This window comes from Pristiophorus japonicus, chromosome 13 (assembly GCF_044704955.1).
Source record: "Pristiophorus japonicus isolate sPriJap1 chromosome 13, sPriJap1.hap1, whole genome shotgun sequence".
NCBI lineage: Eukaryota > Metazoa > Chordata > Chondrichthyes > Pristiophoridae > Pristiophorus > Pristiophorus japonicus.
In genome coordinates, this window is record NC_091989.1 from 109,804,840 (window position 1) to 109,820,877 (window position 16,038).

General features: G+C 47.9%; 1 protein-coding gene across 3 annotated transcripts in view; it reads right to left on the reverse strand.

Moving 5' to 3' along the window:
- The window catches only part of LOC139278757 (guanine nucleotide-binding protein G(o) subunit alpha), a 323,558-nt gene that overhangs the window by 114,555 nt on the left and 192,965 nt on the right, over window positions 1-16,038 (reverse strand). The gene's annotated exons all lie outside the window — the stretch shown is intronic.

Sequence of the window (16,038 nt, forward strand, 5' to 3'; positions counted from 1 at the left end):
GCAGTTCGTTTACAGTTTTATGGCCCTAAAAGGTTTGCAGATTTTGTCTCGGAATTTCTGCCAAAGCAAAAATAAAAAGGGCGTTGCGAGTTGAAGCTTCGACAGGTAATTCTGCGACCAAAATACCTGCGTAGCATCAAGTGGTGTAAGCCTTAGGATACAGAGCCAGGCGGCTGCATACTAGCTCCAATGGTAACGGGGCCTTGTTCACGGAACCGCCCTGCCTTCAGAGGAAGGTTGTAATATAAAACACGGGCTTCCAAAGGCACAGGATACCACCTGGCATTGGGGTGTTACCCTTTACCCCCCCCATCTCCCCAGAGGCTGGTATCGAGTGTCTAGGAGGAACAGTCCTTGATACTTGTCATTATGGACTATATTGTATCTCCGGCAACACATAGCTTGATTGATCTCAAATGCACAGATGAGGTTGGCTTCATAACATTCAGCAAAACACTAAGAAATCACTTGGTCCAGAAAGGAAGACATGCAAAGTGATATCTCTTTATATGCACCAAAATCCAAGATCCTTGTTAGGCAACACATAATAGATATTAATGTAAAACTGCAAGCTGGACGAAGCGATAGATATCAGATGTCAGATACTCGGGCAGTAGCCGATGTGATTCACTGCAGGGATTGCCAATACGTACACATGGTTTGTGCAGTTACATATTGGCTCTAGTAATAGACACAACTCTTTGGATGTTCCCGATGCCCCTTTCCAGACTCTAGGTCAAAGGGGTAAATGACATCCTCAGCTGGGAGCTCATGGTTTCCTGAGACAGGTGAGCTCTCTGGGGCAGAGAATTCCAAAGATTCACAACCCTCAGTGAAGAAATTCTTCCTTATCTCGGTCTGAAATGGCCGATCCCTTATCCTGAGACTATGTCCCCGAGTTCTAGACACTCCAGCCCGGGGAAACAACCTCTCAGCATCTACCCTGTCAATCCCCTTCAGAATCTTGTGTTTCTATTAGATCACCTCTCATTCTTCTAAACTCCAGAGAGTATAGGTCCATTTACACAATTTCTCCTCATAGGACACCCTTTCATCCCAGGAATCAATCTAGTAAACCTTTGTTGCACCGCCTCCAAGTCAAGTATATCCTTCCTTAGATAAGGAGACCAGAACCGTGCACAGTACTCCAGGTGTGGTCTCACCAAGGCCCTGTACAGTTGTAGCAAGACTGCCTTACTTTTATATCCCAACCTCCTTCCAATAAAGGCCAAAATGCCATTTGCCTTCCATATTGCTTGCTGTACCTGCATGCTCGCTTTCTGTGTATCTTACACAAGGACACCAAAATCTCTCTGAACACCAACATTTAAAAGTTTCTCACCATTTAAAAAATATTCTGTTTTTCCATTCTTCTGACCAAAGTGAATAACCTCACATTTCCTTACATTATACTCCATCTGCCACCTTACTGTCCACGCACTTAGTCTTTCTATATCCCTTTGCAGATGCTTTGTGTTCTCTTCACAGCTTACTGTCACACCTAGCTTTGTCTCATCAGCAAACTTGGATACATTACACTCAGTTTGAATCGCTACAGTTCACCCATCTATATGCCTGAAGGGTCTCTTTCTTCCTGTTCCTGAACCAGGAATACAACAACTGCTGCCAGTGGTGTAATAACCACGCCAGAGAACCAGGGCGCACCTCAATGATGTAAAGGAAGGCCTAGACTGAGCAGGACTTGTAACAATACAGTATCTGATAAAACGAGCTGGGACATATACTGTGACTGAAGTTAATTTCCCTGTCAATAATAGGTTAAATTGATGGTTTTAATACACCAGTGTAAAACTGCTATCACTGTTTTAGACCTACATCAGAATTTGTGTCACCAGTGTAAATATCAATCAAAAAAGCCTCCAGGCCCGCACTGCCATTTGCACCATGGTGATAAATTTATGTATGGATGACTGAGACTCAAGATATTGCCACTTATAATTCAAATGTTATTTCGCTTTAATGAAGGAATAGAAACACTAGAGAATGTTATCGTTTTTTTAAGTTCACCGCTAGCTACTACACAGGAAGAAAAAGTGTTCTACCGGTTTGATCATGTAAGGCAATCGCAAATTCAGTAAGTACAAACTTGCATTTATATAGCACCTTTCACATCCACAGAATGTCCCAAGGTGCTTTACAACCAATGGCATGTTTGAAGTGTAGTCACAGTTGTTATATAGAGAAATGTGGCAGCGAGTTTGCCCACAAACAACAATGAGGTAATGACCAGATAATCTGCTTTTGGTGGTGTTGGTTGAGGAATAAATGTTGGCCAGGACACCAGGAGAACTCCTCTGTTCTGCTTCAAATAATGCAATGAGATCTTTTGGATCCATCTGAGAGGGCAAATGGAGACTTAGTTTAACGTCTCATCTGTCATTGTAGCACTGCTTCAGTACTGCACTGAAGTTTCAACCTAGATTGTGTGTTCAGCTCCTGGAGGCAGATTTGAAGCCATGACCTTGTGACTCAGAGGCGAGAGTGCTAGAACGGAGACACGGCTAACACCAATACTACTGCCACAGCATTGGGGACAGTGGAACAGCACTCACCCCAGACTCACAGGGTGGAGCTTTCAACTTTGCCGGGTATGTAAAATGGCTGATATCGGATTGGCCGCCTGTTTCCCATTGACCTCAATGGAAAGTAAAATCAGGCGGGGTGTGTAACAGGCGGACAGTCAGATATTATCACTCGATGAAGCTGACATTTCTGGTGATAATGCTTTTCAGATTGTGCACTCGTGTGTGTTTAATATCAGGGCTGTGTAGTGGAGAGCACAGCATACAAAGTGCACACCGAATCTTTATACATGATGGAACAAGCAGCAATAAGACAATCTCTTCACTCTGGTGCCCTCTAAAGAGCTTGAGCTCTGACTGTTTATTACCTAGTGTTGCCTGCCTATTGTATATTACTCAAGGTCCCATGTGTGACCTGGTCAGTAAACTCTCAAATATGAGACAACCGACATGAGTGAGGACCAGTGATGTTTTCAGGCTGTCTGTCTTTGAGACACCATCAACTATATTTGTCATTGTTACTATGGCAACTCCCATCTCTACTCCCACCCTAATTCTCTTCCATTTGATAGAACCAGCTGGTAACCATGGTGACTAATCCCTGCTGACGATGCATCTTACAGGCCACCAGGGAGGTTCCTGTGCATTCTGTCACTAAATTATTGATTTGATGAAATATTTAAAGACCCTCTTTCATACTTGGATTGTTGTGTTAGATGCAGAGCATTACAACAGTAGTGCTGATCCAGTTGCATTTTGCTCTGTATGTTAAACAATACTAGATTGTTAGGTATAAAAAGGGAAGATAAATAAATAAATACATTATAGAAATACTTTCCAAAGGTCATGCTATGATAAGAGGCCGTTGAATCAGAAAAATTAGTGGATAATTACAAATGACATCAAAACTATATTTTAGAGCTTTTTAATAAAGATGCTGCACTAGTGTGGGATGTATCAAGATGACCATACCTGTTGTCTGTGGACTCTGCAGAAGGAATGGACAATGGTCAGGGAGAGGCAAGGTGCTCGATAATTTATGGTGGGTATATCCAAGACATAGCCTGTGGACTCCAATTACTGACCCACAAAGCAGCAAGCTAATCTTTTATCTATTCTTCCCCTCCACCCCCCATCCCTGTTTGTAAGTCTGTCTCCTCTTGGTTTTGAGCTCTTGTGAAGCAAGGTTGAGTAGGTTGGGCCTATACTCATTGGCGTTTAGAAGAATGAGAGGTGATCTTGAAACGTATAAGATTCTGAGGGGGCTTGACAGGCTAGATGCAGAGAGGATGTTTCCCCTCGTGGGGGAAATCTAGATCTAGCGGGCATAATTTCAGAATAAGGGGCCGCCCATTTAAAACTGAGTTGAGGAAGAAGTTCTTCTCTAAGAGGGTGGTAAATCTTTGGAATTCTCTGCCCCAGAGAGCTGTAGAGGCTGGGTCATTGAATATAGTTAAGGTTGAGATAGACAAATTTTTGAGCGATAAGGCAGTCAAGGGTTATGGGGAACGGGCAGGGAAGTGCAGTTGAGGCCAAGATCAGATCAGCCATGATCTTATTGAATGGTGCAGCAGGCTCGAGGGGCCAAATGGCCTAGACCTGCTCCTGTTTATTATTATGTTCTTATGTTTGTGGGCCTGGAGATTTGGAATAGATTGGTCTAAATCTACCAACAAGGGATGTGCCTTTAACCTTCCTCCTGACACGTGAAGCTCAAAAACAACCCAACAGTAGAAGAAACAGTGACTTCCGACAGCTGCCAGCAGTGAAGATCGCACAGAGGCTGCGAGTGGAGTGGGCTGCGGTGCAGAAGGCCAAGCCTGATACCCAGTGGGGGAGGGGAGCAGGCAGCAAAGACGACCAGGGGAGCAAGCTCAGGAAGAGGACAGCACCAGCTGAACCCAAGATATGGAGAGGTCCAGCCAATCAATAAAGCAAGTGAAGAACAGGCAGAGAGGCAGTGTTAACTTTTGGAAGCCTAGATTTTGTAACATGTGGCTGTATGTTTTTTATCGTTCTGATGTCTTGCTTTGTTCTTTCATGAGTGTCAATGTGAAGCCACTCGCAAATCCTGTCCTTTTTGGAATGCTTTGGATTCTGATTCCGCCTGACTGCCAATTGTTTTAATCACCAGCCGTGGAACGTAGATCCAGCCTGCTGCTCCAAGTGGTGGCATACCCCTAGTTAGGGCTCAATGTGAGATTGATCGGCTGAGCTTATACATTAGCAAAATGCAAGGAATTGAGAAAGAGCAGACTCCACGGGGAGTGGGCGGGGTCCGCGGGGAGAGGGCGGGGTCAGCGGGGAGTGCCGCAGAAAGCTTGGCCTGTACATTCGACGGGTCAAGGACGTCTAGCCCAAATTAATACATGTCTGAGGTACTGAGGCATACTTTACCTGGATCATGATCTCGACAAACGAAGAGATAAATATCTAGTTTGCCATTGAATGTGCTAGTGACTTGGTCAAAACTCAAACACCAAGCTCTCACACAATCGCACCAACTGCAGGTCAAACTTATCCTCCATTCCCATTCTGATTTTGTTCTTCCCTCTGGAGCTTGTCATTGAATCCAACTTTGACTGAATGCACAGAATTGTAGCTGGGCTTCCATGCAGCCCAAACTTCCATATGGATGTATTAAAATAAAGTCAGCAATGCCCAATTATCTCTAGCAAACAACGGTCAACTGCAGCCTTACCCCTGCCTCCTCCTCTCCCTCCAGACATGCTGCAATGCTTACGTGTGGGACTGGTACCCGAGAGTGGCAAACAGAGACACCCTCCTTGCAACTATCTCAGCAGCAACCTTCCATATCACCAGCCAAACCGGACGGGGAGAGAGGGAGAGCAGGGGTGTGGGGGGTGGGCGGTGATGCTTTTATCACTTGCACTTTTCTTTGTGGAGGAACTGAAAAGGTTGGCAGGACTCAAAGTAGAAAAGTCACTCACTCCGGATGGGATACATCTTAGGTTACTGAGGGAAGTAAGGGTGGAAATTACAGAGGCTCTGACCACAATCTTCCAATCCTCCTTAGATACAGGGATAGTGCCAGAGGACAGGAGGATTGAAAATGTTACACCCTTTTTCAAAAAAGGGGAGGGGGTTAAACCCGGCAAATACAGGCCAGTCGGCCAAACGTCGGTGCTGGGGAAACTTTCAGAGACAATAATCCGGGATAAAATTTATTGTAACTTGGAAAAGTATGGGCTAATAAATGAACGTCAGTATGGATGTGTTAAAAGCAAATCATGTTTGACTAACTTGATTGTGTTCTTTGATGAAGTAATGGAGAGTGTGGATGAGGGCAGTGCTGTTGATGTGTATATGGACTTTCAAAAGGTGTTTGATAAAGTATAGGTACCACATAATAGACGAGTTAGCAAAGTTAAAGGGCAGTGACTGCGTGGATACACAATTGGCCAAGGGACAGAAAGCAGAGAGTAGCGGTTGTTTATCAGACTGGAAGGAGGTATACAGCAGTGTTCCCCAGGAGTTGGTATTGGGACCACTGCTTTTTGACATATTAATATCCTCGACTTGGGTATACAGGGCATCATTTCAAAGTTTTCAGATGAAGCAGAACTTGGAACTATAGTAAACAAATGAGGAGAATAGCAACATACTTCAGGGGACGTAGACAGACTGGTGGAATGGACAGACACATGGCAGTTGAAATTTAACACAGATGTGTGAAGTGACACATTTTGGTAGGAATAATGAAAGTCAATATGAACAAGATGATATAATTTTAAAGGGGGTGCAGGAACAGAGAGACCTGGGGGTATGTGTACACAAATCTTTAAAGGTAGCAGGGGAAGTTGAGAAAACTGTTAAAGTATATGGGATTCTGGGCTTTATTAACAAAAGCCAGAAAGTTATGCTAAACCTTTATAAGACACAGGTTAAATTTTAGCTGGAGTATTGTGTTCAATTCTGGACCACACTTTAAGAAGGATGTCAAGGCCTTGGAGAATGTACAGAAGAGATGTACTAGAATGGCCCCAGGGATGAGAGACTTCAGTTATGTGAAGAGACTGGAGAAGTTGGGGTTGTTCTCCTTACAGCAGAGAAGGTTAAGAAGATATTTGATAGAGGTGTTCAAAATCATGAATGGTTTTGATAGTGGAAATAAGGTTAAACTGTTTCCACTGGCAGAAGGCTCGGTAACCAGCGGCGACAAGAGGAAAAGATTTTATATGCAGCGAGTTGCTGTGATCTGGAATGCACTGCCTGAAAGGGCAGTGGACGCAGATTCAATAGTAGCTTTCAAAAGGGAATTGTATATATACTTGCAGGAAAAAATATTACGGGGAAAGAGCAGTGGAGTGGGACTAATTGGATAATTCTACTAACCAGCCGATGGGCACGATGGGCCGAATGGCCTCCTTCTGTGCTGTATAATTCTATGTTTCTCTGATATTGAGTCTGAGCTCCCGCACTGCGATCAATATTACTAGGTTATTGGCACGTGTAAATTATTTAGCTTATTATCTGATTGCCTTTGTGTGTACAGTTTAGATTATGCGGGCAGTTAGTTCATTTGAATTGCCTTGGGCATTATCAGTGTGACTGTGGCCTCTGCATCCATCTGTGTTGCAGATAATGAAGATATAACATGGTCCTCTGTACAAAGGCTCCTGCTAGGAAACAGACTGCAAGTGCAGCCTTCTCGCTCTTTCTGGTATAAGCATCTGGTTGAAAAGTCAGCTCATCTCCTCTTAGTGCTGAAGCTAAAAAACCACAATTCAGCACATCAGAGAGATCTCCTGGGCTAGTTCAGAGCAACCTCCTGGACTAGCTTCGGTTGCCTAAATAGGCCGGAGAGGAATTTCCCAGATTCCCCCCCCCCCGAAATTAGCCTGGGTTGTTAATCTGTTTTTCAGCTCTTCCAAGAGATCACATGATTTCGGGTGGGGTGAGGAGTCTATGGGGCCGAAATTGCCCTCCACTCCAAACGGGGCACACAATTCAAATTAAATGATTATTCTCCGCCCCAATCGAGGAATTTTATCCCTCTTATCCTCAGCGACAGTGTTCCGGGAGGCTGCGGGGTGGAAGGTGTCATCAGCGCCATGCTGAGCAAGTCAACGCGATGCTGATGTCGTCAGCTCGATGTGGACCTGACGCGTCACAACGTCCCTCCCCTTCAGTTAAAGGGGAGGGTCACTGCGAGCTCTGCAGCCACTTTAGTGGTGCACACTGGGCCACCAGGGAAGGTTTTGGGCGGGCCAGCGGTCTCATACCCAAGAGGGTTTGTGGAGCTGCCTGTTGGTGGGAACCCGTGGCCGCTACTGTCGGGCCGACTTCAGAGTTGGGCATCAATTAAAATAAAATGGCGGCCGCTGCGGAGTGTCCTCTCCTTTAAGGGCTGACGTGCCACCCAGCCACTGGCAGTTTCGCAGCGGGGACACCGAGCAGCGGCTCCGCTCCTGCGAGGCAATTTCCCTCACGGGGTGGAAAGGAGTCACTGCTGGACGGTAAGGGGGGCAACGTGCCCGACGGGGTGGGATCAGGGGCAGGGCGGGAACCTGTTTCCGCCACCCCCAGACCGAGGGCAATTTCGGATGGGTCGACTCATCCGTCTGCCCCATTACCGCACTCTTAGAGGTGGTAATGGACCTTAAGGAGGAGGGCAATTTAGCCCCTATATATTGTGATGCACAAGATATTACATTGTGTGGGAGAAGCTGGAACTACCAGAGGATGCTTTCCAATCCGTCATTGCTCATGTGTTCGCAAATTCCCTCACAGAGGCCACAAGGATAGGTGATGTAAAAAACGGAAATGCTGGTGCAGTGAAGTGGTGTTCTCGGATCTTGAAGGTTGGATCTTGTATCTAACCTGTGCTATACCTAATCAGAGAGCACTCAAGGGCGAGTTTGCTCTGTATCGAACTCATGCTCCGACTCGCAAAGGCTGGAGCCTGAAAGTGAAAAACGAATCCAGTGACTGGGACTGACACACCTCTCAGTAAAGGAGCAGAAAGGATTTTTCTTAAATGGGAAATCTACAATAAATTGTGTTGCTGTTGGCCAGGAGAGTTTCCATTATGTTGTGCTGGTATTCCCAAAAATCGGCCAAATCAGAGCAATAAATAGTGGAATTTCAAGCGCAAACTGAGATTCCACGATCTTTTGCGCCGATTTAAAAATCATCGTGCTGGAAGCCAGTCCCGCCCACCTGGCCACGCCCCCGATCAAATCAAGCGCCATGGCGAGTTTCCGCTAATTACACATGTTTATGATCCTTCGTGGAGGTGTTAAGTTAATCAGTCAATAGAGAGGTCAGAATTCTCTCAGTTGAAGTGTAACCAGTGCACCCAAACAGATTAAACAGTTATTTACGTCAGTGCTGTAGTTATATTTACTGTCAAACACTAGGGAGGAATCCTTAAGCCAGGGAGGTTGTAATACATTATATCTGGATATGTTAGACTAGTGGTTGCTATCGCAGCAGCTTCCCTTTCATGTGTGACCAAACAATTACATGTTGTCTCCTCCCATCCATTATTTCCTCCCAGGCTCGACTCCCAAACACTGGGAGCTGGGCGCAGTGCATGTGTGTGTGTTGGGGGGGCGCTCATTGAGGGGGAGCTGGGCGCAGTGCATGTGTGTGTGTTGGGGGGGGCGCTCACTGAGGGGGAGCTAGGTGCAGTGCATGTGTGTGTTGGGGGGGGAGCTCACTGAGGGGGAGCTGGGCGCAGTGCATGTGTGTGTGTTGGGGGGGCGCTCACTGAGGGGGAGCTGGGCGCAGTGCACGTGTGTGTGTTGTGGGGGGGGGAGCTCACTGAGGGGGAGCTGGGCGCAGTGCATGTGTGTGTGTTGGGGGGGGAGCTCACTGAGGGGGAGCTGGGCGCAGTGCATGTGTGTGTGTTGGGGGGGAGCTCACTGAGGGGGAGCTGGGCGCAGTGCATGTGTGTGTGTTGGGGGGGAGCTCACTGAGGGGGAGCTGGACGCAGTGCACGTGTGTGTGTTGGGGGGGGGGGGGAGCTCACTGAGGGGGAGCTGGGCGCAGTGCACGTGTATGTGTTGGGGGGGGGGGGAGCTCACTGAGGGGGAGCTGGGCGCAGTGCACGTGTGTGTGTTGGGGGGGGAGCTCACTGAGGGGGAGCTGGGCGCAGTGCACGTGTGTGTGTTGGGAAGGGGGGGGGGGGAGCTCACTGAGGGGGAGCTGGGCGCAGTGCACGTGTGTGTGTTGGGGGGGGGGGGAGCTCACTGAGGGGGAGCTGGGCGCAGTGCACGTGTGTGTGTTGGGGGGGGGGGAGCTCACTGAGGGGGAGCTGGGCGCAGTGCACGTGTGCGGGGGGGGGGGGGGTGGAGAAGCTCACTGAGAGGGTGCAGTGAGGAGTGGGGAGTAGGGTGCAACGCAGGGTGGGGAGCTCACTGAGGGGGAGCTGGGCCCTGTTCAGCTCTCTGTGGTGATGCAGTAGGTAGCATGGTCGGCATTATGGACCAGGTGTGAGCGGAGTGCTGGGGAATAAAGATGGTACATCCAAAGAAAAATACCGATCACCCCTCACAAAATCTTAAATCAGACCTAAAAGGAGTTCACTGAGCTGGCAAATGTGCTGGACAGTGCTTGGCAGCCCGACTGCGAGGAAGTTGCAAGTCCCAATGGATTTAAATACAGGCGGAGAGTTCCTGTTCCTGACACAGGAGGAATGATTGATGCTAAATTGTGAATCATTAGTATCGAGGCACCGTCAGTGGTTCTTCCGAACAGCCAAAAATCCTCATCAATCCTTTAAACGGCAGGTTGGAACCCACTCCCCCCGCATCGTCATGGGACCAAACCTCCGGCCAAAATATGACATAAACCCCCCCCTCCCCCTCCTCGCAACACAGGACTGAACAACCCCGCCCCCGCAACACAGGACTGAACAACCCCCCTCCCCGCAACACAGGACTGAACAACCCCCCTCCCCGCAACACAGGACTGAACAACCCCGCCCCTCCCCACAACACAGGACTGAACAACCCCGCCCCCGCAACACAGGACTGAACAACGCCCCCCCTCCCCGCAACACAGGACTGAACAACCCCGCCCCCGCAACACAGGACTGAACAACCCCCCTCCCCGCAACACAGGACTGAACAACCCCGCCCCTCCCCACAACACAGGACTGAACAACCCCGCCCCCGCAACACAGGACTGAACAACGCCCCCCCTCCCCGCAACACAGGACTGAACAACCCCGCCCCTCCCCGCAACACAGGACTGAACAACCCCCCCCTCCCCGCAACACAGGACTGAACAACCCCGCCCCCCTCCCCGCAACACAGGACTGAACAACCCCGCCCCCCTCCCCGCAACACAGGACTGAACAACCCCGCCCCCCTCCCCGCAACACAGGACTGAACAACCCCCCCCTCCCCGCAACACAGGACTGAACAACCCCGCCCCCCTCCCCGCAACACAGGACTGAACAACCCACCCCCCTCCCCACAACATAGGACTGAACAACCCCCCCCTCCCCGCAACACAGGACTGAACAACCCCGCCCCCGTAACACAGGACTGAACAACCCCCCCCCCCACCCCCCGCAACACAGGATTGAACCACTCCCGCAACATAGGACCGAACCCCTCCCCCCCCCCAAACACACGACTGCACGCCCGCCCCCCCCCGCAAGACAGGACTGAACTACCCCTGCAACACAGGTCCGAACCCCTTCCCCCACCCCCAACACAGGACTGAACCCCCCACCCCCGCAACACAAGACTGAACCACCCCTGCAACACAGGTTCGAACCACCCCCCCCCCTCACAAACACAGGACTGCACCCCCCCCCCCCAAACACAGGAATGAACTCAGAGTACCTCCTGCCTCCTAATTTAATGCACGGAGCTGGAAAATGCATTTTGCATTTAGGAGGAAACTACAACATCCACTGAGCAACATCAAGAGAGGCAATGTATAGAAGATTATTACGAATCAGGGACCAGGCGAGGTCAGTGTCCCTTCGATTCCGACTGCAAACGAATGAGTATCCATCCCTAGGAATGATTCTCGAAGGTCATTTATTTTAATTAGGGCTTTACTCCGAAGGCCCCTCAGTGTTTTGTCACAATTGAGCAGAAGTATCTGGAGCATATGGCTTGCTGAGCGTGCAGATATTGCACAGCCTCAGCAACCAGCAGACAAGGTGTTTCTCCACTCGGCCTGAATGCAGCTTCTGGATGTGTGATGTTAGTCAAGGTAAAACACGGAGCCATGGCTCGCTCAGGCACTGACCCTCCCACAAACCACCTCTCCATCAACCACACAAACATTCACCAGTACAACAGGCCACGTCTTTGTATCTCGAAGCACAATAAAATTAATCCTGAAAGCAGTTCAGCACAGATTCACCAATCCAGGAGACACCGGGCATCTTAGAAGCTTTGTTGCCATGACAACCACCCATCTCCTAGCAGCAAAAGGCCAGAAGAAGATAGCTTATGGAAAATAAATGAAAAATGTTGCCCATGGGAAAAACAAAGGGATTTCAGCTAAAAACAAAACAATCCAGTGATTCAGGACACGATAATTGGAAAAATGCAATACTAATTTAATAATACTTCAACATAAGGGCTAAATCATTGATTGGTCACACGAGATATGTACCTATTAACATGATCAGTCAAACAGAAAATGATCATAAAGGCAGCCATCACCCAGGCTCTCTCTCATTTGGGGAAAATACAGGAACAAGCAGTCACGACAATCACACAGCATGAAGGGTCTGTCCCAAACCCATCGGAGCATGGTCAGTCAGCTCACATCACTTTCAGAACTTATCCTTGTACGTTACTCGGGAATCACCGAATAATCATTCCCAGCAGAGTGGCTGCTGATCTCTCCACGTCAAATACTGTCTTGATTTTCAAACCTGTTGAGCAGAAACACTCAGCCAGGTAACAGCAGTCATCGCCTGTACAAAGGAACACCCAATCTAGACAGGTAATATTCAGTCCCTCCAAACAAGCCCAATACAACAAATACCAAAACTGGTCAGATCATTTCAATTTTTCACACTATCTACTCTTACCTTCTTGGCATGCAAGCAATTTAATCCAAACCACCAGCACAACAACAATTTGAATTTATGCATAAGAACATAAGAAATAGAAGCTGGAGTAGGCCATCTGGCCCCTTGAGCCTGCTCCACCATTCAATGAGATCATGGCTGATCTACCTCAACTCCACCTTCCCGCATTATCCCCATATCCCTTAGTTCCCAAAATATTATCGAACTTGGTCTTGAATATACTCAACGACTGAGCATCCACAGTTCTCTGGGGTAGAGAATTCCAAAAATTCACAACCCTTTGAGTGAAGAAATTCCTCATCATCTCAGTCCTAAATGGCCGACTCCTTATTTTGAGACTGTGACCCCGTGTTCTAGATTCCCCGGCCAGGGGAAATATTTTCTCATGTTAACCCAGTCAAGCCCCTTAAGAATTTTATATGATTCAATTAGATTACCTCTCATTCTGCTAAACTCTAGAGAATAGAGGCCTGGTCTACTCAATCTCTTCTCATAGGGCAATCCCCTCATCCCAGGAACCAGTCTAGTGAACCTTTGTTGCACTCCCTCTAAGGCACGTATATATTTCCTTAGGTAAGGAGACTAGAACTGTACACAGTATTCCAGCCTCACCAATGCCCTGTATAATTGTAGTAAGACTTCTTTACTCTTATACTCTAAGCCCTTTGTAACAAAAGCTAACAGACCATTTGCTTTCCTAATTGCTTGCTGTACCTGCAAATTAACTTTCTGTGATTCATGTACAAGGACACCCAGGTCCCTCTGAACGCAAACATTTCCCAGACTCTCACCATTCAAAAACATTTCTGCTTTTTTATTTTTCCTATAAAAGCAGATAACTTCACACTTCCCCACATTGTATTCCATTTGCCATATTCTTGCCCGCTCAGTCACCCTGTCTATATCTCTCTGCAGCCTCTTGTGTCCTCCTCACCACTTACTTTCCACCTAACTTTGTATCATCAGCAAACTCGGATACGTTACACACAGTCCCTTCATCTAAGTCATTAATATAGATTGTGAATAGCTGAGGCCCAAGCACTGATCCTTGCGCTACGCCGCTAGCCTGCCAACCTACTCTGTTTTCTGTCCATTAACCAATCCTCAATCCATGCTAATATATTACCCCCAATCTCATGAGTCCCAATTTTGTGTAATAACCACTTGTGTGGCACCTTATCGAACGTTTTTTGAAAATACAAATACACTGCACCCACTGGTTCCCCCTTATCCATCCTACTAGTCACATCTTTAAAAAAAAACTAATAAATTAGTCAAACACTATTTCCCTTTCATAAAACTATGTTGACTCTGCCTAATCAGATTATGATTTTCTAAGTGCCCTGTTACCACATCCCTAATAATAGATTCGAGCATTTTGCCTACTACTGATGTCAGGCTAATTGTTTTCTCTTCCTGCTTTCTTAAATACAGTGCCTTTAACATTGGAAAACAGAAGTGTAAGTAGAAATAAAATTCACATCAAATTGAAGGGGGATTGGGAATCAATGTAGATCAGCGAGCACAGGGTTGATGGGTGAACGGGACTGGGTGTGTGTTAGGATATGGGCAGTAGAGTTTTGGATGAGCTGAAGTTTGTGGAGGATGGGAGGCCGGCCAGGAGAGCACTGGAACAGTCAAATCTGGAGGCAGGAAAGGCATGGATGAGAATTTCGACAATGAATGGACTGAGGCAAGGACGAAGATGGGGGGATATTAGATGTGGAATTAGGCAGTCTTTGGAATGGAAAAGAGATGGGGTCGGAACTCAGCTTGGGGTCAAATAGGATGCGGAGGTTACGAACTGTCAACTTCTGACCTCATATCCCGAGCTCGTGGCTGAGTATGATTCGGAGGAGAGGGTTTGAGGTTTGTGACAGAGTCAAAGACAATGGCTTCGGTCTTCTCACCGTTTAACTGGAATTAATTGCGGTAAGGGATATCAGACAAGCAGGCAGTGCGGGGAATGGAGAGGTAGAGGGATTGAGAGGGGTGATGGCGACAATACAGAGGCAGTGGGGGGATGGAGAGGTAGAGCTGGGTGACATCGGCCTACTGTGGAACTTGCCCCCTGTCTTTGGATGATGTCACCAAGGGGCAGCATGTAGATGAGGAAGAGGATGAGAATGAGGCCAAGGATAGATCCTTGGGTGACTCCAGAGGTAACGGTGCGAGGGCAGGAAAAGAAACGATTGCTGGAGATCCTCTGGCTACGCTCCGGTTAGAGTGGAACAAGCAAGGGCAGCCTCACTTGGCTGGAAAATGGAGGAGGGGTGTTGGAGGAGGTTGACATGTCGAAGGCTGCAGACAGGGCGAGAAGGATGAGATGGGTGGTGCACTACGCTCTCAGTCAGAGGGTGCCATTTGTGATTTTGATTAGGCCCGTCTCAGTACCGTGGCAGGGGCGCAAACCTGATTGGGGCGATTCAAAAGTGGAGTTGCGAGAAAGATGGGCATGGATTTTGGAGGGGACAGTTCTTAAGGAGATGTAACCATTTACAATGTCAGCTAGCACTAACAAATGGTAACTTTGTGCAAGAGAGGAGACGTTCATTCTATTACTCTGGGATGGATTCACCCTTAGGTTCCAGAGATCGCCAACCCTGGGATACTACTGCAACCAGCTCCTGCCTCCAAAATGTTTACTGACACGAGATTATGGATGAAGAAAGTCGTCATCTCCAACCTGGAGATAGTAGCTAATGCGGAGGTGATAAGGCGTCCCAAACATCTCCTCTCCTCAGCCCCTCTCCCCCGCAGTCCTATGCAGACTAGGTTCCGTCAGTCGCCATTTCTGCGAAAGAGAACGGCAGCTAACTAAATTAATGAGAAGCCAAAGAAAAGGTCCCGCATCAATCTGGAAACCACAGACCCAAAGAAGCCGAAACAATCAGCTGGGCCGAGAACATGGCGGGTAATTAGTTGCTGTTTATGAGCAGTGGAAGATTTCTGCTCTGGGTCCCTGTGGCCAGCGAGGTGGCCGCAATCAGCTCCAATCAACAGAATACACCTCAGTAGCTTTAAAGCAAGTTCTGCCTTTCCTTCAGTGAGCTCACAGCACCCTCTCACTCTCCCAGCCCATGATGTGCTCAGTTATCCATTGCTGACCTTGGAGCACCCTCTGCTGCTGCCCTTACCACAAAGGGCCACTCGATTGGCAAACCCACTGTTCATAGAAACATAGAAAATAGGTGCAGGAGTAGGCCATTCGGCCCTTCGAGCCTGCACCACCATTCAATATGATCATGGCTGATTATGCAACTTCAGTACCCCATTCCTGCTTTCTCTCCATACCCCTTGATCCCTTTAGCCATAAGGGCCACATCTAACTCCCTTTTGAATATATCTAACGAACTGGCCTCAACAACTTTCTGTGATAGAGAATTCCACATGCCCACAATTCTCTGAGTGAAGAAGTTTCTCCTCATCTCGGTCCTAAATGGCTTACCCTTTATCCTTAGA